General features: G+C 46.0%; 1 protein-coding gene across 1 annotated transcript in view; it reads right to left on the bottom strand.

Moving 5' to 3' along the window:
• FECH (ferrochelatase) overlaps positions 1 to 24,540 on the bottom strand; it is a 304,793-nt gene that overhangs the window by 151,115 nt on the left and 129,138 nt on the right. The window lies entirely within an intron of this gene.

Consider the following 24,540-nt stretch of genomic DNA (forward strand, 5'->3'; position numbering starts at 1 on the left):
ACAGATAAACCATATGGCTGGTCACATGTCTTGAGAGAAATGAAACCTCCTGAGGTCATGTTATGCTCTGCCATTGATTAAACCTTGAATACAGTTTTTCCTTAATAAAAAGGAGCAGCCTGTTTCCGATAGAGCCCACCCCGGGTTCCAATTAAACATGAGAAAAAGACCCTTGTGACACTGTAAAAACGAAATTATTGTGATGTACATAATTTAAGTTATGTGGAAAAGTATGATTTTTGGCATTTATATACACCTGAGCAATGGGAGAGTTGGCACAGAAGTAGATCATGAAAATAAGGTTTAAAATGGGAAATGGTCCCAATTTTAGCTATTTCGGCAGAGCAGAAAACTGCGAAAAACAGTAACTCCGCACAGGAATGGCGTGCCGATGTAAAATTATTATGGCCGGATTCACCGTAAAATATAGAACCCATATATCTCATCATGGGGTTATTTGAAACACTAAGGGAGTTATTAAAGTATGAGATTTTTCAGAAGAAAAGATGCAGGAATCCTTGTCAATTTGAAATGAAGTATCTATTCTCCTCCCTCAGCCTACATCATACATATCCCGCAACTACTGGTACTATCAGCAGGCAGGGGGTGTGGTGGGGGCAGGGAAATGGAGCAAACTAGCCAATCCTGACCGTGGGAATGATGACAATATTTACAGTATCATCCATGCTATGAAAGGCAAGGTTTCCAAAAAAAAAGGGGCTTTTTATGAATTATTCTGGGGTGAGCGGCTGCTGAGCTCTTGTGAGTAACAACTAGCAGAGAGGCCTCAATCCTTGCATTGGATTGAGTTTGTTTATTCATTTATAATGCGCACCAGACCCGGGGGTATCAGGGCGCAGCAGTTTACAGAAAATGCAAGGCTTAAGTTAACAGGTTACAGAGTATAAACAAGATACATGATACAGATAATGATACGGTCAATAAGTACATAGAGGAGAGAGAACTGCTATAATACAAGGAAGCAGGTATATATACAAATCTGGTGTAACAGTGAGAATTGCATCTGAACGGACCTAGATATCGGTAGACTTGAGTCAGTTGATGTAGTTAAGTCTAAAGTTCAAATAAGGTTGCTCTTCTCTGATAGGAAGTGGTAGGGAGATCCAAAGTTGTGCCGCTTTGACGGGGAAGCTGCATCCACCAACCTTTGAAAGCTGGGACATATAGAAACTAGCTGGGACCCAAACCAGAGGAGCAGAAGGAGTATGGGTGCAGGAGGAAATCCTTGACTGAAAACCCTTGACCCGACCTATGCTGTCCTCAGAGGAGCCCTCCCAGTTTTCCCTGAACAAAGCCTCCCATGTAAGTAGATATCCCAAAGCCATCAATTGTGTGGGAGTCACCTGCCTTTGTCCCTTTCCATTGGTGGGTCAAGGAGGGGGTGAAACTGAATTGGTTCTTCGCACAATAAATTAAATCCATTCAAAGTAAATTCCCCATAGAAAACCACCCTCTCTGTTGAAATTGCATTGTGTTGGGAGCAGCCATCTTTAAACCTTTCCGTTAAAGTGTGGGGAGGGGGGGAAACTAGACCCTTAGAACATTTGATTAAAGTAAACAAATAATTAATTGCCAAATAGAAAATCATGGTATGTGGGTTGTTAGAATCCGAAACTAACAATAGCTCATGCCCAGTGTGTTACAGCTGGTATAGCCCATAAAGACCTGGTTGACTGTTTCTGAAATCCTCGACTTCCACATAGAAAGGGGGTGTCCATAATCCCAAAAGGAAGAAATGCACAAAACACCACCTTTCAATTCAGGGTGATGAATCAGAATTACAAAGTACTGTTCTCATCTGTATGTTTGTTGAAAAATGAAATTCCCCATTCCTTTTAAATCAGAATTTCCAAGTATTGCACCTCGTCTCTCTGTGTGTACAAAAATGAAATTTCCCTTTTGGTTCCCATTTTTCTCAGGCCCAAGTTATCAAGATCTGCCTTTTATTTTCAAGTGTGTTGAAAAACGATTTTCATTTGAGTTCCTTTTTCCCAACCTTGCCTTTTAGATCAAAGTTGCAAAACGATTTTTCCATTGTGTCCTCATTCCCTGCACCTTGCTTTTCAATCAAAGGGGTCATATCATATATGTGCTTTATTGGGCGCCACCTTGCTTGGGGGAGGGGGGAAGGAACTCCCCGAGTTGAGTGTGACTGCATAATAAACCGCAACATTCATTTATTGGAAATCACAAAATATTGGTCTCTGGGATTGCTCCATGCAACAACCTTCAATGTAAGATTCCAGGATCCCCCTCGAGTATCAGACTCATACTGCACTGTTTTCTGTGATGTCACGGATGACCCTACATATGCAAATTAGAGGGGACCACACAGGTTTTGGTCCCCCTAGCCCAGCAAACTCTATGTCTGGTCCTGCCCACATTGCTGCCGCCCCCCCTCCCCTTTCTCATTGGCGATTTGAAATTAAATTAAATGCCAGGTATTTATATTGTGATAATTACCTGGGAAGGTATCCAAGTCCCTTGGGAATAACATAACAGCAAATGAAAAACCATCCATTTAGGAATGATCCCCATAAATGAATTCTACAATCAGGGGCTGAAGGAATGGCGAGGAACATCACTCAGTTCTTGAAAAGAAAAGCTTTAAAGAGAGCAAGATACTACTCATGCGAATCTCTAAAGGTAGAGTTTTCCACAGTGATGCAGCTAAAGCCTGCAAGCAAAAACCTAAGGCCATTTTGCGTCTAAATTTTGGGGCCGTAAGTAAATTACTACAGGATAGAAGAGGTCCCGGCGAGGAATACCATGTGATCTTATAATAGCTTTAAATAGGTTTGAGCTAGACCGTGCACAATTCCATAGACCATGGTCCTGGTCTGAAAAGTGTTAGTGGTCCCTACAGGAAGCCAGTGCAGATATTTGAGGACCTGAGTAATATGGGATCGAATCAATGTATTGTAACAATACATGCTGCAGTATTAAGGATTATCTGTAGTCCATATGCATTTTTCTTGTTGATCCCTAAATAAAGGATATTGCAATAATGAAATTTTACTCCAATGACTGCGCGTGCTATAGTAGCACGGTTGTTTTCAGCTTGAAAGCGAATTATCTGCATCAGGTTAAATGAAGAGGATTTCATGTTTGTATTAACCTGGGATGTCAGAGCCAAGGATGTCAGCATTCCAAGAGACTTGGCCTAAGCGATGGTTTTGATGCATTCCTGAGATAGACGAATCACTGAGTAGGAAGCTATAATATTGGTTATAGCAGATTTATTTACATAACAAGTTACATCATTTGTATATTTAAGACAGTGATTTATTCACAACTTGCATAATGGATGTAAATATAACCACTCGAGACCATGCCGACTCAAAACACATGTTTGCAGGGTCCATCGCATGGTGAATTATTTAAGGCCGGGCGGCACCCTTGCCTAAGCCGCATGCGTCCATGCTAGTTACTCTTTAGGCCACGCCCATCACCCATGCAACGCCCCCTTGTTAAAGCACCCCCTTGCGCCCCCCTTCCGCTCTCTATTTTTTTTATGTCTCTTAAAGCTAAAGATGCTAAAGATAGTTCCGCATTTAGCCAGCAGGTGGCAGTAGAAAATAAGAAACGAATGTATGAAAGTTTCTTGTCGCTCAACGTGTTAGTTTAGGACGGACCTTGCCGTCTCAGCGGCATCTGAAGGGAAGAATTGAACGGTCATTCGTGTGGAGTAACCCCTCACTTACGAAAGCATGCGTAAGATTGAAGTGCGATGACGCAACACTACTGTAAGTCATATCACACATTAGTTAAGAGGGTCCGGGGGCAATGCAGTAATTAATTATTGTACCAATGGTTAAAGAGAAATGAAAATAAGTACTGAACACCAATTCCAAATCGCTATAAAATCCCTTCAAACGATTGAGCCAACACCAACAGAGCCCTGTTGAGTTCCAGGCCCCGCGGCCGTGCTCGCGCGCGGGGGCTGGCATAGTGAGAGGTAGGCCGCACGGCCTGTGTCGCAGCTCCAGCAGGAGCTCAAAAAAACACACCACACACTCAACGATGGTCTGCCCGGAACTGCCCCCGAACTCGGGGGCGGGGCTTTTATTTGGCACGCCCTGCGTCACCGCGTAGCGGGACGCAGGGCGGATGCAACATTCCTCCTTTATTTCAAACAAAATAACATTAGCACAAACGCAGTAAACTCAAAATTCAACAAGTGTCCAAACGTCAGACCAAGAAAACCACCCAGCCCCTCTTGTTCGTAATCCGTGTGTGTTATTTACCACACATAGTCATTAAGCCGGGCGGGCGGTTTAGTAGCAGCTCTCAAACCGTACCGCCCTACTCGGGGACTAACCCCCACAGGCTCAGGGGTTGGCTCACCTTCACTGTCCGGGTCCTCCAGGCCCGGCTCCCCCAACTGGTCCCACGTCCAGTCACGCGCTCCTGCCTCATCCGGGATGGACACGGGCTCCTCTTCGCTGGGCTGAGCTTCATCGTCTTCCTGGTGGCACTCACCATCAGTCCACAGATTGCGTGGCACCACTTTAAACCACGACGCATTCCTCGTCACCTGTCGACGTCCTCTTGTCACAGTCACCATGGTTCCTTGTCTGCCACTGACGGTCCATGGAAGCTCTTCATACCTAATGTCCAGTTTCGACTTTGTGGGGTTGCGTAGCAGGACGACTTGGTCACCCACTTGATGATTGGATGGCCTCGCCCTCCTCTTGTCGCTCATGTGGGCGTTGGCGCTCCTTCTCCTTTCCGTGCGTTCTTCGTTGACCTCATCCGGGGTCCTGCTTGGATGATGCGGAATCGAGGATTTGATGACGGTGCCAAACATGAGGTCCGCAGGTGGTATTCCTGTCATGCTATGGGGGGGGTGACCTGATAGTTCCGTAGGAAACGGTAAAAGTCAATTTTCCACGGGCTGGCATTCGCCCTTGCTACCCTTAACACTTTGTTTATGGTCCTCATAAATCGTTCTACATCCCAGTTTGCCTGGGCCACCTCAGCATGATGTGATGGTACTTTATATTAAGGTCATGGAAATACTGTTTGAATTCCTCCCCTGTAAAATGGGGCCCATTGTCACTTTTGATAGAGGTTGGCAGGCCATGGGTTGCAAACATTTTCTCTATGACCAGGATGACGACCTCCGCTGCTGTGGATTCAACTATCTCAACTTCTGGATAGCGGGAGTGGTCGTCAATGGCCACCAACAGGTAGAGGCCTTCCCGTAGCTTACAAAAGTCAATGCTGATGGCCTCCCATCGGGCGTGGCCACGTTCTGCCGACAGAATCGGTTCTGGTTCCGGTGGGGTCCCAGTTATCTGGCAGGGCAGGCACGTGCTTACGAGTGTCTCGACCCGGTCATCGATCTGCGGGAACCATACCCTGTGCCTGATCCGAGCTTTTGTTCTTGCAAGCCCTTGGTGTCCCTCATGTGCTAGGGCCACTATCCTGTCTTGTATGCTCAGTGGGATTACGATGCGGTTTCCTCTTAGCAACAATCCGCCCTCGGTGATCGACAAATCTTGCCGGACGGTGAACATGCCGGACAGAAAACCCTTCACTTCTACCGTTCTGTTGTGTGTGTGCTTCATAAATGTCTTCCAATCGCCTGAAATGATGGCATTTTTCACTAAGTCACAACAAGGATTTCTGTGAGTTTCTGACTCAATGTCCTCGATGCTGACGGCCTTTGGCCTCATGGCGCGTACCACCTGGCATCTATGCTCCTCGGTCTCTTCGGCCACATGGATTTCTTGGGGGGTTGCCGCTCAAGGATGCCTTGATAAGAAGTCTGCCGGGTTTCCACTGCCCGGCTGGTAGACCAGCTCAAAATTGTACTGCTGCAGATGGAGCAGCCATTTGGTGATCCTTGCCAGCGGGTGTGACGATGTGCCCATGAAGATGGGTAGTAGGGGTTTGTGATAGGTGATCGTCGTGAATCGACGTCCATATAGGTAGAGATGAAAATGCCGACACCCCCGCAGCACGGCGACGGCCTCCTTTTCAATGTGTGAGTATCTCTGTTCTGTTGCCGTGAGGGCTCTCGAGGCGTATGCGATGGGCTTTTTTTCCCCCTCCTTAGTTCTTGCATTAGGATGGCTCCGAGCCCTACGGGGCTCGCATCCACGAACAGCTCTGTGGGAAGCTCGGTGCTATAGTATGCCATCTTGGTGTCGACGGACAGGGATTCCTTGATGCTTTCAAAAGCTTCCTGACACTTCTGCCCCCAGTCCCATTTGGTGTTTAATTTGGTCAGTTCGCGTAGGGGCTCAGACATAGTGGCCAAGTTTCGGATAAACCTGCCGCAGTAGGTGGCCATGCCCAGGAAACTACGTACTTCAGTGGGCGTCATTGGTGGGCTCGCGGCCTGAATATCTGCAACCTTCTGGGGATCAGGGGAGATGCCTGTGCTGCCGAACTTGTACCCAAAGAAAGTGATTTCGGATCTGAGGAATTTGCGCTTCTCCCTGTGTATGGCGAGTCCAGCATCTTCCAGCCTGCCCAGTAGAATCTGGAGCCTCTTGATGTGTTCTTCCCTGTCGGGAGCGTGAATCAGGATATCGTCGCTCACATTGAGGACACCATGTATGCCCCGGATGACTTCCTGAATGGTTTATTGAAAAACTTCAGCGGCTGACGATATCCCGAAACTCAGGCGTTTGTATCTCCGCAACCCTAAATGCGTTGAGAACGTTGTAATGTAGCGAGAGTCTCTGTGGAGTTTGAGCTGGTGGTACCCCGCCTTCAGATCAACTTTGGAGAACACACAAGACCCCGTGAGGTCAGCCACAATTTCATCGATCGTCGGTGTGATATGGCGTTCCCTTTTGATAACGGTGTTCGGAAGACACATGTCTATGCAAATCCAGACTTTTCAGGGCTGTTTGGGCTTCCTTCTTACCACCATCGGAGAGACCCATGGCGTGGGCCCTGTGACCTCCTCTATGGTGCCGGCTTCTTCCAGTGCTTTAAGCTCTTTCTCCACTTGTTCCCTCATGTGGAATGGTGTTCTCCTGTGCCTTACTGCTCTTGGTTGTACCGATTCATCAATATGCAGTCTGATGGTTTTGCCTTTCAAACACCCAATTCCGTCTTGCAGCTTGGGGTATTGCCTTAAAATGTTTTCCACCTCTGTAGCTTCATCGACCTGGCAGATGAATTTGACCACACCCAGTCTTCCGCTGCGTCCCCACTCAGAAGGCTTTCGATCCCTGCCTTTACGACAGACTTTCGACCATAGCCTGTTTTCACCGTGGCCCAGAGTGGTGCGGAACCTGCCAACGACTGGTAGGGGCTTCCGGCTGCCGTACGCAAACAGCTTGTTTGTGCTTTTCAGTTCTGGTTGTGGGTTTAGGGTCTGGAATACGCTTGTGGGCATGACGTTCACCGAGGCACCCGTGTCGATGGTCATCAGAATGTGCTGGTTTTGGATAGCGACCACGCACTTGCGCCGTCGGACGGATTTTCTCTGTGGCTCTTGACCCTGGTTCAGTGCAGACACCAAGTAGACCTTCCTCCCTTTTCTGTCATTCTCCTTACCGGGGTCATGTTGCATGCCCGAGACATCATCACCCTCTTCCTCCATTGAGGCGTTAGCAACCGCGACGCTCCTTGCGATGGCCTGCTTTTTCTTCTTGGTCGCGTTCTTTTCCTGGGGATTCTGTGAGGGCTGTGTCGTTGTGCCCACCGATCTGCATACCTTTGAATAATGATCCTTCCTGCCGCATGCTCCGCATGTGGTGCCTTGTGCGGGACAGTTTCGTTGCCCATGTCGCGGTCCACCACACCAATCGCATTCTGTGGGCCTTAGGATGCGTGGTTGCCACCTGTTCTGAGCATAACCCCCACTGACCTCGTCCCTTGTGAATGGTCTGTTGGTGATCTGGGACACGATGGCTGTGTTGAGCGCGGGCTGCAATTTGTGTAGCGTGGCCTCCATGTTGGCAGCCCTGGTGTGTGCCAGTTCCCTTTGTCATTCCAATTCAAGAATCCGTTGTAGGGGAATACCTTTCTCACTAAGTACTAGCCGCCTTAGCTTTTCTGAATGGATGCCATTAATAATTTGCCTCCGGATCTCTTTCTCAACATTTGTAAACTCACAGGACATGGCTAACTTCCTCAACCATGTATGGTAAGCGTCGAGGGTTTCATCCACTGCCTGGATGGTAGTGCAAAAAATTAATGTCTCATAGTCCGGGTTTAGTTGTGGGAGGAAGTGTGCCGTTAAGGCATCTTTTGCACTCAGATATGCATCTTGGCCATCGACAACGTTTAGGGAGGTAAAAATGCGCAGTAGCTCATCGCCCACGCTGAGCAGTAGGTGTGCCTTCATCTTCCTGGCCGTCGTTATATCCTTGCATTCCATCGCCATCTCAAACTTTTGGATCCACAACTGCCATCCGGGTCCACTTGATGGGTCTGTGAAGGGGTCAAACGGTTGGACCAGTGCCGATGAACCTCCTTGTGTGCGAGACTGTGGTGATGCCATTGACAAGTTTGCTGCGATTCTTGATGGCGTGCTGGGCCCTGGGGTAGACGTTCCGGCCGCCATGTTGGACGTGCACCCGTTCTGTCTTGGTGTGATTCCTTCCGATTATGCCACTGCACCCCGCACAGACCTCAGATGTACCCTTCAAGGAAGGCCCAGAACGTTCTCACGTGCCAATCCGGAGTTTGCTGTGGCTCCCAGTCCCTGGGGAGGTGTATGAGTTCAGGTGCCTCCACGTCGGTTCTGGGGCAAATTAGGAAAGTTGCAACTGCTTCCGTGAACGGATGGCACCAAAGGCGAGAATAGAGAGAAAAAAAAAAACATTTTTTTGTTTGTTTGTTTTTTTTGGGGCGGGGGGTCACGTGCGCGTTCCCCCCCCCCCCACACCGGGTGTCCAAAAATTATTGCGTGAGGTTAGCGGGCCATCCACGTGCTGTTATATGGCGAGCGCGTGTTGATACGAGCTCCACCTCGTCGCCAGAGTTGAGTTCCAGGCCCCGCGGCCATGCTCGCGCGTGGGGGCTGGCGTAGTGAGAGGTAGGCCGCATGGCCTGTGTTGCAGCTCCAGCAGGAGCTCAAAGAAACACGCCAGACACTCAACGATGGTCTGCCCGGAACTGCCCCCGAACTCGGGGGCGGGGCTTTTATTTGGCACGCCCTGCGTCACCGCGTAGCGGGACGCAGGGCGGACGCAACAGGCCCGATTGATATATTCTAACAATGTTCGAAATCAAAGGATGAAAACAGCCAAAATGATGCTTACATTCTTAAGCAGTGGCAGCCCAGACCACCTCTTCTGGTAACCAGTTAAAGCAGATCAGCGGCAGATCATAAAGGCAAATTAAGGGGCCAGGGCCAGGGCCAGATTATCGAACATTTGCACCAGTGCATAAAATGGAACAAACGCTTTGATAATACAAATTGGAGCAAACGGGTTTGTTGCAATCCATATTATCTAAGAACCTTTGCACTTTTATCAAAAATAAATCAGACTTTTTTTGTGTGTACTGGGTGTGCAGCACAGCATAAAATGAATGCCATTTTCTACATTTCCTTTTCTGTTATGCAGCAAACGTAGTAAACAAAACAGCTGGTTTCATTTTGCCCTAGTGAATTTCTTTTTCGATACTCCCGATTGCTGCTAAACCAGTTTGCTCCATTCCGTATTAACTAAACAGCAAAATGTGTGCTAAATTCGTTTGCTCTGCTTTTTTGCACAAGTTGATCATCTGGTCCCAGACGGCATACTGCTGTCACTAAGAGACAATGCTAGCGTCGATCAGAGAATGTGTTTTAGCAAGACCTCCACAGTAAACCACTACATAAAATATTGTCTTTTTCTAGCTCAGTGGAGTAAAAGGATTGACAGCATTGGTGCAACATTAAGAGAATTATTTGATCCAAATTGAGAAATTGTTCTATGCCCTTGTACTGTGCCCTGTTGCTTTAGTGCTAGGTTTGCGATATAGGAAACCGCTACCGCTATATGAAACTGAGAAAAAAGGTATACAAAGAAAAGCGGGAAGGGGCCTAGAGTAATTGGGACAGAGATAACTAGATAGCCCCCTCGATCACATGTGCAAAAAACTGCACAAGTATCGTGATCAAATATTAAAGTATAATTTTCAGTGAGTCCAGGACACTGCAGGACACCGTTTCTATGAGTAGCCCAGAGAAGAAACGTTCAATAGTAGAATAAGAGAAAACATGTTCTCATACTTGTTAACAAAATACGAGGACTCCAAGTTGATAAGTAGGCAGAATATATTGAGGCACTGGAAATTGCACGAAGAAACAAAGTGGAACAAATGAAGGAGGGAGAGGGGACAAAGGAAAAGGACGGACCAAGCTCTCCCCCCCACCCTACGGTGTCTATCAGATATTGCGGCACCGCAGCAGATTATACAAACCCACAGCGGTTAAACCCAGAAGGGGACAAGGACGACAGAAAAAGAGGGACAGAGACTGCTCTGGTTTTCACATGGCAACCAGAATGCATTCTGGTACTCTAGTCCTTCATGCATCCTAGCACACACTCTAGGTTTAGGTGGGCAATAGTAAAAACGTAAGACAATCCTCACAAAACCATCCCCAGCCCCAACAGCAGGGCCCCCTTGCAATAACAGGTGTTACTATTATTTTGCAACAATACAAAATGCTGTTCTGCACCTCTGTCAGGATGAAAACTATTATTTGCCTGCTATACACTTCTCTGCAGCAGGCATATTGTCACAGCAAGATAGCGTATTGTTTTATAAATTCTTTACTGGCCTCTGCCTCACGAAGTATACGCATTTAGCATACACATACACAAACAGGGCCCACACAAATACATCACAGTACACTCGCATGTCTCTTTACGTGCCTCTCACCATACACTGTAAAATGTGCGTGTCTGCAAAATGAATATGTTTGTTGTGAGATTGTTCAGCAGGTTAAGTGCGTACCCAAGACATCTCTGCACACCTTGCAGTTAGTTTTAATTCCCAGAAGGCCAGCTGAGCACTTCAACCTTATTTCAGCTCTTAGAAAATTGTGCAGTGAAATATCTTACGGGTATTTCAAAGTGTGCCAGGTAAGCGGTGCTCTGGGAATGGTGTGCAGCATCTACATGCACAATCCAAGGGGTCTTGAAGATACAGCAGCACTATGCTCCTCACCTCCTATGTACCAACCAGTGTCTCTTGACGTCAGCCTTCTTAACAATAAGAGATGCTCCATCCACAAATAGAAAACGTGTACATCCTTAAAATGACTTATACCGGTTTTTACATGGCAACCACAATTCATTCTGGTACTTGCAGTATTTCAGGCAGCATATCGTATGTTTCAAGTTGAGAGAGATTTATCCAAAAAGTATAGTCTCATCTTGATTCACACTGCGGTTGCATAGTCCAACCAATGGTCGACATTTCATCATAAGTCTCAAAATTTTAGATGCCAAAAACAGATTCTAAGGTGATTTAGACATCCTAGGCTAGAAAATGTAAACTTAACATGCTCTGTTTGACTTGCGGCCATCCCCCACAACAGTGCTCCCGACATCCCAGTAGGCCCTGCAAGTCCCTACACCACAAACCTACACAGGGCCATGCACCCCTTTCAAAGCCATCAAAGGATCCAAAGAGGGAGTGGCAACATGAGAGCTGCCCTCAGGCCATAAACCAACACCCTCCGACCATAAACCAACACCCGCAGTTCCAATGCTCATACAACCTCCAGCATGCCTTGCAAGGCTGCGCAACGCTATCAGCAACGCACACACTCTGCAAGAGACACCCACCTGTGCAACTTAAAACAATGATGTGGGAAGAACAAGGCTCACTTACTTACTCCACCACACACACCAGTGAAAACAACAAAGGGGATGCCTGGTATCACAACTGGTCCTTCAGGCTGTAGACAGTGAAACAAAATATATTGGACCAATCGGAGAGAGGGGTGGCCTCTTGTCCTAATATACAGTCTTTTTACAAATCTCGACCAATGATTCAATTAGTTCAATCAATAAAATCAGATTTATTGTATCATGCACATATTTTTTTTTAAAACAATACCAAAATACATTCTACGAGAAAAGAATTTGAAAGATTTTTTACAATTTAATAATCCAATAACCTGTATTGTGTTTTTAGAAAAAAATTAAATGAATTCCAAGAACAAACAGTTCTAAGGCAAAGCTCACCTATCAAAATATACTACCACTCATTCGCTCTCATTCTCCATTCCATTCATGCTGCCTATCTTCTTTATCTAGCCATCTTTGGTTAGATATGACAGTTTTACTATTTGTGAATTTTTCTGGGTTCAGGTCTGTTGCTCAATCAACCCATGTAGAATTTAATCTCATGGATTCCAAATGTCTACACGTGTTTTGTTTGTTCCCAAAACCACTATTGGGGTCTTCTTAGTATAGACGAGCCAACAGCAGAACTTCTGTATGCTGTCTTTTCAGGTAGAGTGAGCTCAGATCTCTAAAAACAATTAAAAAAAACTCTCAGTTCTAGGTCACCCCTCTCATTACTTCATGATATAATAATATCCGCACTGACCCATCACTAGTCATGATCGGACTCATCTGCACTTGTTTGTTTGTTTGTTTGTTTGTTTATTTATTTATATAGCGCTCTTGACCCGGGGGTATATATGCGCTTTGAACATCAGGTTACAGGTAAAAGACAATAGTACAGTATTGATAGGGCATAGATAATAGTATTCAAACAATATACATAAAATTGGACATTCGGAGTGCATACATGTGTGGTAGGACAGTGATTTGTTGGTTAACCAGGAAATGACCTTGGTTCTGAAGGGTTGGAAGGTAGGTGTGGATTTAATATCCAGTGGGATGGAGTTCCAGAGTTGTGATGCCAGGGTTGGGAAGCTGGATCCTCCAGCTCTTTTGAGGGAGTATTTGGGAACTGTTAGTTGTAATGAGTTGGACGATCTGGTGGTTCTGGTGTTCTGTCTAAGTGTAAATTTGTTCGAGAGGTAGGGTGGGGCAAGATGATTGAGGGCTTTGTAAGTAAGGCATATGGTTTTCAAATCAATTTTCTGTTGGATGGACAACCATTTGCAGGCAGTTCTGGTGGCGGAGATGTGTTCCCTTCTAGGAATATTGAGGGCGGCACGGAGTGCGTTATTTTGTAAAACTTGCAATTTATTGATTACTGTTTTGTTGGCACCTACATAGAGGCTATTACAGTAATCCAGTTTAGATTGAATGAGTGCTCTGGCTAGGATGAGACAGTTGCTAGGGGAGATCAGTGGTCTGCACGCCCTGATAAGTTTACCGGTGTAGGCAGTGGCTGAGGCGGTCATGTTGATTTGTTTAGCTAGGTTGATGTTCGTGTCTAGGTAGAAACCGAGGGTTTTTACGCTCTTGGCAATGGGTATGGTGTTACCGTCAATAGTGAAGCTAGTGTAGCCGGGACAGAGTTTACTGATAGTGTTCGGTGAGCCGACAAGAAGCAATTCAGTCTTGTCATCATTCAGGCATAGGCCATGTGTGGCCATCCATGCCTGAATGATGGAAAAGACTTCGTTGATCCATTTGGCGTCCTTGTTGTAGTTGCCTGATAAGGTGAGGAGTATCTGGGTGTCATCTGCGTAGTTAGTATAGGTGACACCCAGATTGTCCAGCTTGTCGAATAAGGGCTTGGTGAAAATATTGTAAAGGGTAGGTGAGACACAGGATCCTTGTGGGACACCGCAGGTGATGGGGATGGGGTCAGCCGCTGCTAGGGGGGAGAAGACCCGCATGGTTCTGTTGTCCAGGAAGGATTGGATCCATGTGACTGCAGAGTTGGAGAAGTGTGCTGCCAGAGATAAATGCTTGTACAGGATTTTATGGTCGACCAGGTCGAAGGCAGCGGAGAGGTCAAGGAGTAGAAGGATGGCAGCCTTTTTTTTGTCTTTGAGTTCGTCTATCTGGCATTTGAGATCAACAAGGGCCGTTTCTGTCCCGTGTTGTGGTCGAAAGCCAGATTGGCGAGTTCCTAGTAGGTGATTGGCCTCAAGGTAGTCCTGGATTTGTAAATAGGCCACTCTATCCAAGATTTTTAGTAGGAATGGGACGGTGGTAATGGGTCTGTAGTTCGTGGGGATGTCAGGGTTGAGAGTAGTTTTTTTTAGTAGCGGTAGGACCCAGGACTGTTTCAGATTGCTGGGGACCATGTTGTTGGCGAAGGACAGGTTTATTAATTTGGTGATAAATGGGGAGAGATCCCTAGCTACATCTTTTATGATCTGTGCGGGGCAGCTGTCCCCCTTGCAATTCGATGGTTTAAGGGATGCTATAATTTTCTGAACCTCCAATATGGATACCTTTTTGAAGGTGAAGCCTGAATTAGTGGCAGTAGGTGGAGGGGGCGTGGGGAAGGAGGTGGGATCGAGAGTGAGTTGTTGTCGTTTGTTGTTGATTTTAGTTTGGAGCCCTGAGATTTTGTTAGCAAGGGCATTCTGGATCCCTGTGCACCAGGGTTTATCCTTAGTGCAAGAGTCAGTGGGGGTAATGGGGTTTTCTAATTCCTTTAGTATGTTAAAGAGCTCCTTAGTACTGGAGCTTGCCTGGGAGATCCTAGTATTGAGAGATTCTTTCTTGGCCCGTATAATCTCATTTTTGTAGAGGGTGGAGATGTTGGTGAGATTGGTTCTGTTATTTATAGAAGGCACTAATTTCCAGAGTGCTTCAAGTTTGTTTTTTTGTTGACGCAGGGTTTTGAGCTCCGGGGTGAACCATGTGTTCAGGTGCGCTTTGGGTCTTCCTTTGCGCAGTTTCAGTGGGGCAATGATGTCAATGGCTTTGGCCATTGACTCATTGTAGGCGTTGACCAGTTGGTTCAAGTCCGTTGTGGCGGGTAGTGCGTTTAAAGTAGGGATCACCAGAGGTATTAGGGCTTCCGCTGTGATATTGCTCTTTTTCCTAGTAGGGCAGGCAGGTGCCATGATAGGCCTTTTATGTGCTGAGTTGCTGGTAAGAATGTCAAACGGGAGGAGGTGGTGGTCAGTCCAGATAAGTTGTGTGGGATCTTTCGTAGTAATGTTGCAGTTAAGGGTAGTTATCCAGTCAAGGATTCTGCCTTTCGAGTGGGTGGGTTTGGAGCAAAGTTGTTGGAGGCCATGCTCCTCTAATGCCAAGGCCAGGGCAGTGGCTGAGGTGTCTAGGGGGTCGTTAAACCCAAGGTTAAAGTCTCCGAGTATAATAAATTGTGCTGATGGTTTGGAACTTTCAGCAACTAGTGAAGTGATGTCTTCCTCAAATGAGCCAGGAGGGCCCGGGGGTCGGTAAATTAAGTGCAGCGTAATAGTACTTTTAGGGGAGGTTTGAAATTTGACTGTAATGTGTTCACAGGATTTGAGTGGGGGAGCAGAGGATAGTCTGATGTCAAGCGTGGACTTAAAGATGATAGCTACGCCGCCACCTCGAGCGTTCGGTCTATCTGCTCTAAGGATGGTGTAGTTATCAGGTATGGCTAGGGTAAGAGATGGACCTGCAGCATCGTGCAGCCATGTTTCGGTTACCGCAAGGAAGTCCAGGTTGTTTGTTAGAATAATGTCAGCGACTTCTGAGGCATGGGCGACTAATGATCTGACATTTAGGAGAGCTCCTTTAAGACTGGGATGGATAGTGTTGATGGGTGTTACAGTGCGAGGGTTGATCTTATTGAGTGATTTGGTAGGGCCTTTGCTAGGTCTGTGGTGGGTTCTGGCGCCAAGTCTAGAATTCCGATCGGAGGGGGTGAGGGTAGTGTTACGGGAGTTGGTTAGGTTAGCTAATGTAGAGGTGTTGTAGTCAATGGTAGGGCAAGATGCTCTCGTGTTGATGGGGTTCTGCTTATAGACAGCTAGGTGTGTGTTAGCTGCGACATGCGGAACGTGTGCATGTCTATGGGTGGGAAGGGCGGACTTGGTATCCGGGGGGAAGGCTAGTGTGGTGGGCAGGAATGGTGTAGGGCAGGTGATCGGGTGGTGTCTTGGGCAGGCGGGTCTGACTAAACCATTATTATAGGCTAGGTAACTGTTGCCAGTGCAGGGTATGTTACTTTGCATGACACAGAAAGGGAACATGATCGCAGTCAGGCAGAGTAGCATGCTGGGGCTAAGGTAATATACAGGGGAGTGGCGTGAAGGGGGCATGGGCGTTATAGGTAGGGCACAACACAATGCGAATGAGGTCTAGGCGACCATAGGGCACAACACAATGCAAGTGGGGTCTAGGCGACCATAGGGCACAACACAATGCGAATGAGGTCTAAGCGACCATAGGGCACAACACAATGCGAGTGGGGTCTAGGCGACCATAGGGCACAACACAATGCGAGTGGGGTCTAAGCGACCATAGGGCACAACACAATGCGAGTGGGGTCTGGGCGACCATAGGGCACAACACAATGCAAGTGGGGTCTAGGCGACCATAGGGCACAACACAATGCAGGTGGGGTCTAGGCGACCATAGGGCACAACACAATGCAAGTGGGGTCTAGGCGACCATAGGGCACAACACAATGCAAGTGGGGTCTGGGCGACCATAGGGCACAACACAATGCAAGTGGGGTCTGGGCGACCATAGGGCACAACACAATGCAAGTGGGGTCTGGGCGACCATAGGGCACAACACAATGCGAATGAGGTCTAAGCGACCATAGGGCACAACACAATGCGAGTGGGGTCTGGGCGACCATAGGGCACAACACAATGCGAGTGGGGTCTAGGCGACCATAGGGCGCAACACAATGCAGGTGGGGTCTAGGCGACCATAGGGCACAACACAATGCAAGTGGGGTCTAGGCGACCATAGGGCACAACACAATGCAAGTGGGGTCTGGGCGACCATAGGGCACAACACAATGCGAATGAGGTCTAAGCGACCATAGGGCACAACACAATGCAAGTGGGGTCTGGGCGACCATAGGGCACAACACAATGCAAATGGGGTCTGGGCGACCATAGGGCACAACACAATGCGAATGAGGTCTAAGCGACCATAGGGCACAACACAATGCAAGTGGGGTCTGGGCGACCATAGGGCACAACACAGTGCAAGTGGGGTCTGGGCGACCATAGGGCACAACACAGTTGCGGTGGTACGTTAGCGACCATAGGGCACGGCCAAATAGCAGTCATGAGGCATGGAGCACTAAGGGCTGAGGATGCCTGTACTATTAAAGAGGTGGCAACAGTAATGCATAGAGGCGGCGGCGTTGGAAGCATGAGCATATGTAGCAAACAGTTAAAGAAACCGAGTTCAAATGTTTATGGGTGCGGAGTAGCAGAGGGCATACCAGAAAGCACAATAGTATAGACTGAAGGTGTTCCCACTACTCACAAAAGATTAAAGGTCCGTGGCCCCTGGCTCCTGATGCTCCAAACAGGCTCTCAACAGGCCTTAGAGTGGCCTTGGAGCTGGCCGCCGGCGTAATCCGCCTGCCGGCGGTTACCGCTGATGCAAATGAGGCTCAGCCTCAGTTTCAGCCCGCGCTGCGCCCGGCATGGGCGAGTCAGGCGCCGTGTGGGGACAGGGTCAGGCAGGCCCTGTCCTGTTCCTGGTCGACGCGTGGTTCCTCTGCTGGGCTGGGGGTGCTGGGGGGGCTCCTGCCCTCGCCCCACGGTGAGGAAGAGTGGAATGAGGGGGTACACAGGCTCTCAACAGGCCTTAGAGTGGCCTTGGAGCTGGCCGCCAGCGTAATCCGCCTGCCGGCGGTTACCGCTGATGCAAATGAGGCTCAGCCTCGGTTTCAGCCCGCGCTGCGCCCGGCATGGGCGAGTCAGGCGCCGTGTGGGGACAGGGTCAGGCAGGCCCTGTCCTGTTCCTGGTCGACGCGTGGTTCCTCTGCTGGGCTGGGGGTGCTGGGGGGGCTCCTGCCCTCGCCCCACGGTGAGGAAGAGTGGAATGAGGGGGTACACAGGCTCTCAACAGGCCTTAGAGTGGCCTTGGAGCTGGCCGCCGGCGTAATCCGCCTGCCGGCGGTTACCGCTGATGCAAATGAGGCTCAGCCTCGGTTTCAGCCCGCGCTGCGCCCGGCATGGGCGAGTCAGGCGCCGTGTGGGGACAGGGTCAGGCAGGCCCTGTCCTGTTCCTGGTCGACGCGTGGTTCCTCTGCTGGGCTGGGGGTGCGGGGGGGCTCCTGCCCTCGCCCCACGGTGAGGAAGAGCTTGTCAATCGGAGCAGATGGTTCAGATATTGGCATCAGTCCATTTTACTATATGGGTCCTTATTTCCCCAAAATAGCACAACCTGCATATAAACAATACCCAAATTATTGGCTATTCAACAAAATATTCAGCAAATTATCTTGATCAGAAAAAACTTAGCACAGCAGCTAGATCATATACACCTACTGGAGAAAGCGTGCTTATTGTGTGCCACTCTGTTGTGGACAATCCTGTTCTCCAGACACTATGGTCTTCCTTGGTTCTTCCACTCTCAACTGGTTTTACTCAAGTGATCTTTGAGGCGGTGCAACAAACTCAGGTCAGTGAAGGTAAGTGTTGAGTGTTCAATTCTACTCCATTTCTAAAATCAAACTTTTTAGCACAAAGTCAAAAGGCTTCCACCTCGGAATATATAGCGTAATCCCATGCTAGAATATGGAAGGTATCTATTGGCCATTCATTTACCAAATTTACTTCATTTTAATTGTTTTCATTCATTCCATTTTGTAATATAGTTGTAAACTTCATTTCATTTCTTTAAAATTCTCCAGACGCTTTGAGCATGTACACAGCACCCGAACATTCCCTAGCACTGAGAAAACACCCAATGCTCGAACGTTCCCTTGCGTGATACATTTCACAATATTTAAAAATGCGTATTTTTACTGGTGTGCACGGTGTTATCACATCTCATGTGTTATAGGGCCCAAGAATAGCCCATCTAATGCACCCAGTGCTCTTACATACCTCCACGCGGCATGTTTCAAAAGTAAGTATTTTATGTGTTTTTACCGATGCACTCGCATAATAGCCTCCGTGTGTCACCTGCCTGATATACCCGGCGCTTGGGCATTCCCTCACGTGGCATATGTATACTGTTATCTCGTCTAAAGGCCTCTAGGGTCCATACAACCCATCTACAGGGATTGTATATTAAACTCACCTTGTTCTCTCATTCTTCCTTCCGCGTTCTGATTCTACCTCCTATCACGGTAACTCCGTTTCCTTACGACCGCATACGTTTGTATTTTACTACTTCCGGTAGTGCTCATAAAAAAAAGGGACTCGCTAATCTCGGTGAAAAGGGCATAGTCATAGAAAGGGGACTCTTACTTCCTTATGGTCTGTGTTTGTTAATCAAATAGAAAAATGCCTCCTTTGTACCACAGTTATACATTTGCCACCGCACCATCATTATTGTCAAAATTCTTGACTTTTATTTTATTTTTTTTAAAGTTCTATGTCTGCTTTATGATTGTTGTTTCTTATTCTTTGTTCGCTCAGAACAAGGGAAAGAAAAAAAAGACTAAAGGAAAAACGACTGTTACTTACCCGATACATATCGCTCGTGTTCTCTCATTATAATGGTCGGACGAAACTGAGCATATGGGGTATTAACAAATTTATTAACAAATTTGTTTATTATTATGCCAAATGGTGGTCACTCAAAAGGCAAGGGATGAGGCCTAGATAGTTAAAAGGCCTCTTAGAGAGGTCTGTACGGAACCTAATAATAGTTAATCATTTCTGAGTAATCAGGTGGTTCCATTCCACAGCCACATTAAGTCCTTGTTGAACTGTGTTGAGAGTATAAATCCATTTTTGTTCGATTTTATGGAGAATGGAGGCACCATCACCCCCCCTCCCCCCGAGTTGGAGTTTTTACTTGTTGCAGGACAAACCACCCAAGGTCTGTGTCACTGTGTCCCAGTCTGGTAAAATGATCGACTAGGGGTTTGTCTTGAACTTTATTTCTAACAAGACCTGTGCTCTCCTATGAGTTGTCACACTTCTCTGGTGGTCTTCCCTACATAAAGTAGGTCACAAGGACATTTTATTATGTAGACTACATTCTTTGATCTACAATTGGTGTGTGCCCGTAGTTTCCAACTAGTTTTTCCATAGATAAACTCAGTTTTCTCCTCAGTAAGTGGACATGCAACACATCCCCCGCATTTGTGGTGTCCCACAATTGGCGGCAGGCCCCATTGATTTAGTATAGTCTGTTCTGTTGGTCTCTTCGAAAGTATGCACCAATTTTTGTCACAAATTCTGGTTCTTTTTAAAGGCGAAAAGGGGTTTCTTTGCTAAACTTCCCCGGTTGTTTAATCAAATCCCAGTTCTGATTGATGATTTTCTTTATATCATTACTAATGGGATTATATGTTGTAACACACACTATTCTTCCTTCTTTTTCTAGCCTTGGTTTCAGGCACTCGTCACGCGGGGTATTTGCCGCCCTTTTCAGATTGTTGTTTACCAGTCTGCGGGGGTACCTTCTTTCTGTCAATCTGGTTTTCAGTTGTCCTGCATGTTCAACAAAATCTTCTTTCTCCGTACAGTTCCTGCGTATCCGCAGAACTGTCCGTAGGGCAGATTTTCCTTGAGCCCTATGGGGTGGAAACTGGTAAAATGCAACAGAGTGTTCTTATCTGTTGGTTTCCTAAAGAGACTAGTTGTTAGCTTGTTCCTGGATATTTTAATTTTTATGTCCAAAAAAAACTCACTTCTTCCATATTAGATTCCCACGTGAACCTAATATGTGGATCACAATTGTTAACACAGTTGGTGAAGGTGTTAAAGAGTTAAGGTCACCTCTCCATTTAGGAAAATATCATCGATATACCTATACCAGGTGACCAGACACTGGTATAGATCTGGTAGTTGTTTTAAGCCGTTATGGACGCCCAGTATATATTTGTTCTCAAAATCTGCCATGAACAGATTGGCCACGTCGGGGCGAAAGTGGCCCCCATGCTCACTCCGCATTTCTATTTGTAGAGCCGAGTTTTAAACGGGAAAAAAAATTCCGCCATCTACAGGCGTGCACATTCCTGTATGAATTCAGTAGTTGGACAAAGTGGACTAGGTCTTGTATCAAGAAACTTACCTAGAATTTCCAAACAGGGCATCTGTGGAGGTATATAACGATTCGACCTCCATGGTGACAAGGATGTCTCCTGCTCTTATTCGTAAACTTTCAGTGATTTTTATCATATCCGTGGAGTCTTTAACATAAGAGGACATCTTTTCCACAAAAGGTTTTAAGAAATATTCCACATAAATGGACAAGGGTTCTAGCAAGGAATCGATTGCTGACACGATAGGTCTTCCTGGCGGCTTAGTTAGATGTTTATGCATCTTAGGTAAGATGTAAAATGCTGCACGTTTTAGATTTGCTTTATTCAGGAAACGCTGTTTGTCTTCAGAGATCCACGTTTCTTTTTCTGCGCGAGTGGTGAGACTTATCTCATCTTGTAATCTCGAGGTGGGATCCTGGCCCAATTTGGTGTATGAATTGGTATCATGCATAAGACGTTGGCATTCTGTTTTGTATCCCGCCCCCCTTGTCAGCAGGTTTTATCGTTACCCCCTGGTGTGTCACATAGTACTTTCAAACTTTGCCTCTCTTGTCGGGTAAGGTTGTCAGATGCATATTTCTTATTAATCCTTTCCATAACTTCCCTAGTAACTCTGTTTTCGAATGTTTCAATTTCTGGTGAACAGGCGTCTGGAGGAGGATTAAAGGTGGATATAGGTCTAAGACCAGTCATGTTTGGCATCTTCTCACTCATGTCTGTTCCTGCCCCAGTTCCTTGTTTGGGCAAAAAAGTCCCAAAATAGTATTTAAGTCGGATATTTCTATACAACCTATGTAGTTCTAGTTCAGTATTGAAACGATTGGCTCTAGCCACTGGTACCAAAGATAAACCCTTTGATAAAGAAGCAATGATGACCGGTTGAAAATGTGTATTTTGTCCTGCTTCCCTATTGGTTTTGATACCATGGCCTGGTTCTCATACCCGGGCCCTGTCGTGGACTTCCTCTTTGGTTCCATCCCTGAAAACCCTGTTCGAACCCACGTTGCTGTTGCATCCCTCTTCCTACAGTATTTGTGCTCGTACCTGGTTGATTATTAAGGGATGGATCTAATCCACTTGATGATCCGGATGTATTCGAGAAAGAAACATTTGTTACTACGTCGTGTTTGGCCAAATACAGGGTCTGTGAAGAAACCTTCCCTCAAATATGGGTATGTCTTTTCTTCTTGATAGTTTGTAAAATCTTTTTGCAGTTTAAAGATTTTCCGATCAAGATTGATTTGCTTGAATTTTTTTATCTCCAATTCGAGATCTTCTAACAATTTTCTGGCATCTGGGATGTTTTGTTCTCCAAAAATAACTTCTCTAGATCAGCCAAATCCTTCCCCTGTTTTTGTACTTCAAAACTCCAACTCCGAGGGGGGGGGTGCGTGTTGCCTCCATTCTCCATGAAATCGAACAAAAATGGATTTATACTGTCACAGTTCAACAAGGACTTAATGTGGCTGTGGAATGTAACCACCCGATTACTCAGAAATGATTAACTATTATTAGGTTCCGGACGGACCATAGGCCTTGTAACTATCTAGCTCTCATCCCTTGCCTTGGAGTGACCACCATTCAGCATAAATTTGTTAAATTTGTTAATAAATGTGTTAATACCCAATATGCTCAGTTTAGTCCGATCATTATAATGAGAGAACAGGAGCAATATATATCGGGTAAGGAACAGTCTTTTTTCCTTAGTCTTTTTTCCCTTTCCCTTGTTCAGAGCGAACAAAGAATAAGAAACAATCATAAAGCGGACATAGAACTTAAAAAGAAGAGTCAAGAATTTTGACAATAATAGATGGTGCAGTGGCAAATAGCAAAATGCCTCTTTTGTACCACAGTTATCTATTTGATTTACAAACACGGACCATAAGGAAGTAAGAGTCCCCTTTCTATGACTATGCCCTTTTCACCGAGATTAGCGAGTCCCTTTTTTATGACCACTACCCGAAGTAGTAAAATACAAACGTACGCGGTCGTAAGGAAACAGAGTTACCGTGATAGGAGGTAGAATCAGAACGCGGAAGGAAGAATGAGATAACGAGGTGGGTTTAATATACAATCCCTGTAGATAGGTTATATGGACCCTAGAGGCCTTTAGACGAGATAACAGTATACATAAGCTGCGTGAGGGAATGCTCAAGCGACGGGTATATCAGGCAGGTGACACACGGGTCTCAGAGGCTATTATGTGAGTGCACGGCATGTGCATCGGTAAAAACACATAAAATACTTTTAAAACATGCCACGTGGAGGCATGTAAGAGCACCGGGTGCATTAGATGGGCTATTTTTGGGTCCCAGAAGACATGAGATGAGATAACAGCGTGCACACCAGTAAAAATACTTATTTTGAAATATTGCGAAATGTGTCACGCAAGGGAACGTTCGAGCATTGGGCATTTTCTCAGTTCGAGAACTGTGTACATAATCAAAGCGTCAGGAGCATTTTAAAGAAATGAAGTTTACAACTATATTACAAAATGGAATGAATGAAAACAATTAAAATGAAATGAAAATGTGGTAAATGAATGGCCAATAGATACCTTCCATATTTTAGCATGGGATTTCACTATATATTCCGAGTTGGAAGCCTTTTGACTTTGTGCTAAAAATGTTGATTTTAGAAATGGAGTAGAATCAAACATTCAACACTTACCTTCACTGACCTGAGTTTGTTGCACCGCCCCACAGGTCACTGGAGTAAAACCAGTTGAGAGTGGCAGAGGTGGAAGAACCAGGGAAGACCATAGTGTCTGGAGAAGAGTATTGTCCAGAACAGAGTGGTACAAAATAAGCACGCTTTCTCCAGTAGGTGTATATGATCTAGCTGCTGTGCTAAGTTTTTTCTGATCAAGATAATTTGCTGAATATTTTGTTGAATAGCCAATAATTTGGGTATTGTTTATATTCAGGTTGTGCTATTTTGGGGAAATAAGGACCCATATAGTAAAATGGACTGACAAGTGCAGGTGAGTCAGATCATGACTAGTGATGAGTCAGTGCGGATATTAATTATATCATGAAGTAATGAGAGGGGTGACATAGAACAGAGTGTTTAATTGTTTTATAGAGATCTGAGCTCACCCTACCTGAGAAGACAGCATATAGAAGTTCTGCTGTTGGCTCGTCCTGAAGAAGGTTGCTATACTAAGAAGACCCCAATAGTGGTTTTGGGAACAACCAAAACACGTGTAGACATTTGGAATCCATGAGATTAAATTCTACACAGATGGGTTGATTGAGCAACAGACCTGAACCCAGAAAAATTCACAAATAGTAAAACTATCATATCTAACCAAAGATGGCTAGATAAAGAAGATAGGAAGCATGAATGGAATGGAGAATGAGAGCGAATGAGTGGTAGTATATTTTGATAGGTGAGCTTTGTCTTAGAATTGTTTGTTCTTAGAATTCATTTAATTTTTTTCTAAAAACACAATACAGGTTATTGGATTAAATTGTAAAAATCTTTCAAAAATTCTTTTCTCAGAATGTATTTTGGTATTGTTTTAAAAAAAAT

This window comes from Ambystoma mexicanum, chromosome 6p (assembly GCF_040938575.1).
Source record: "Ambystoma mexicanum isolate Mex_15411 chromosome 6p, UKY_AmexF1_1, whole genome shotgun sequence".
Taxonomy (NCBI): domain Eukaryota; kingdom Metazoa; phylum Chordata; class Amphibia; order Caudata; family Ambystomatidae; genus Ambystoma; species Ambystoma mexicanum.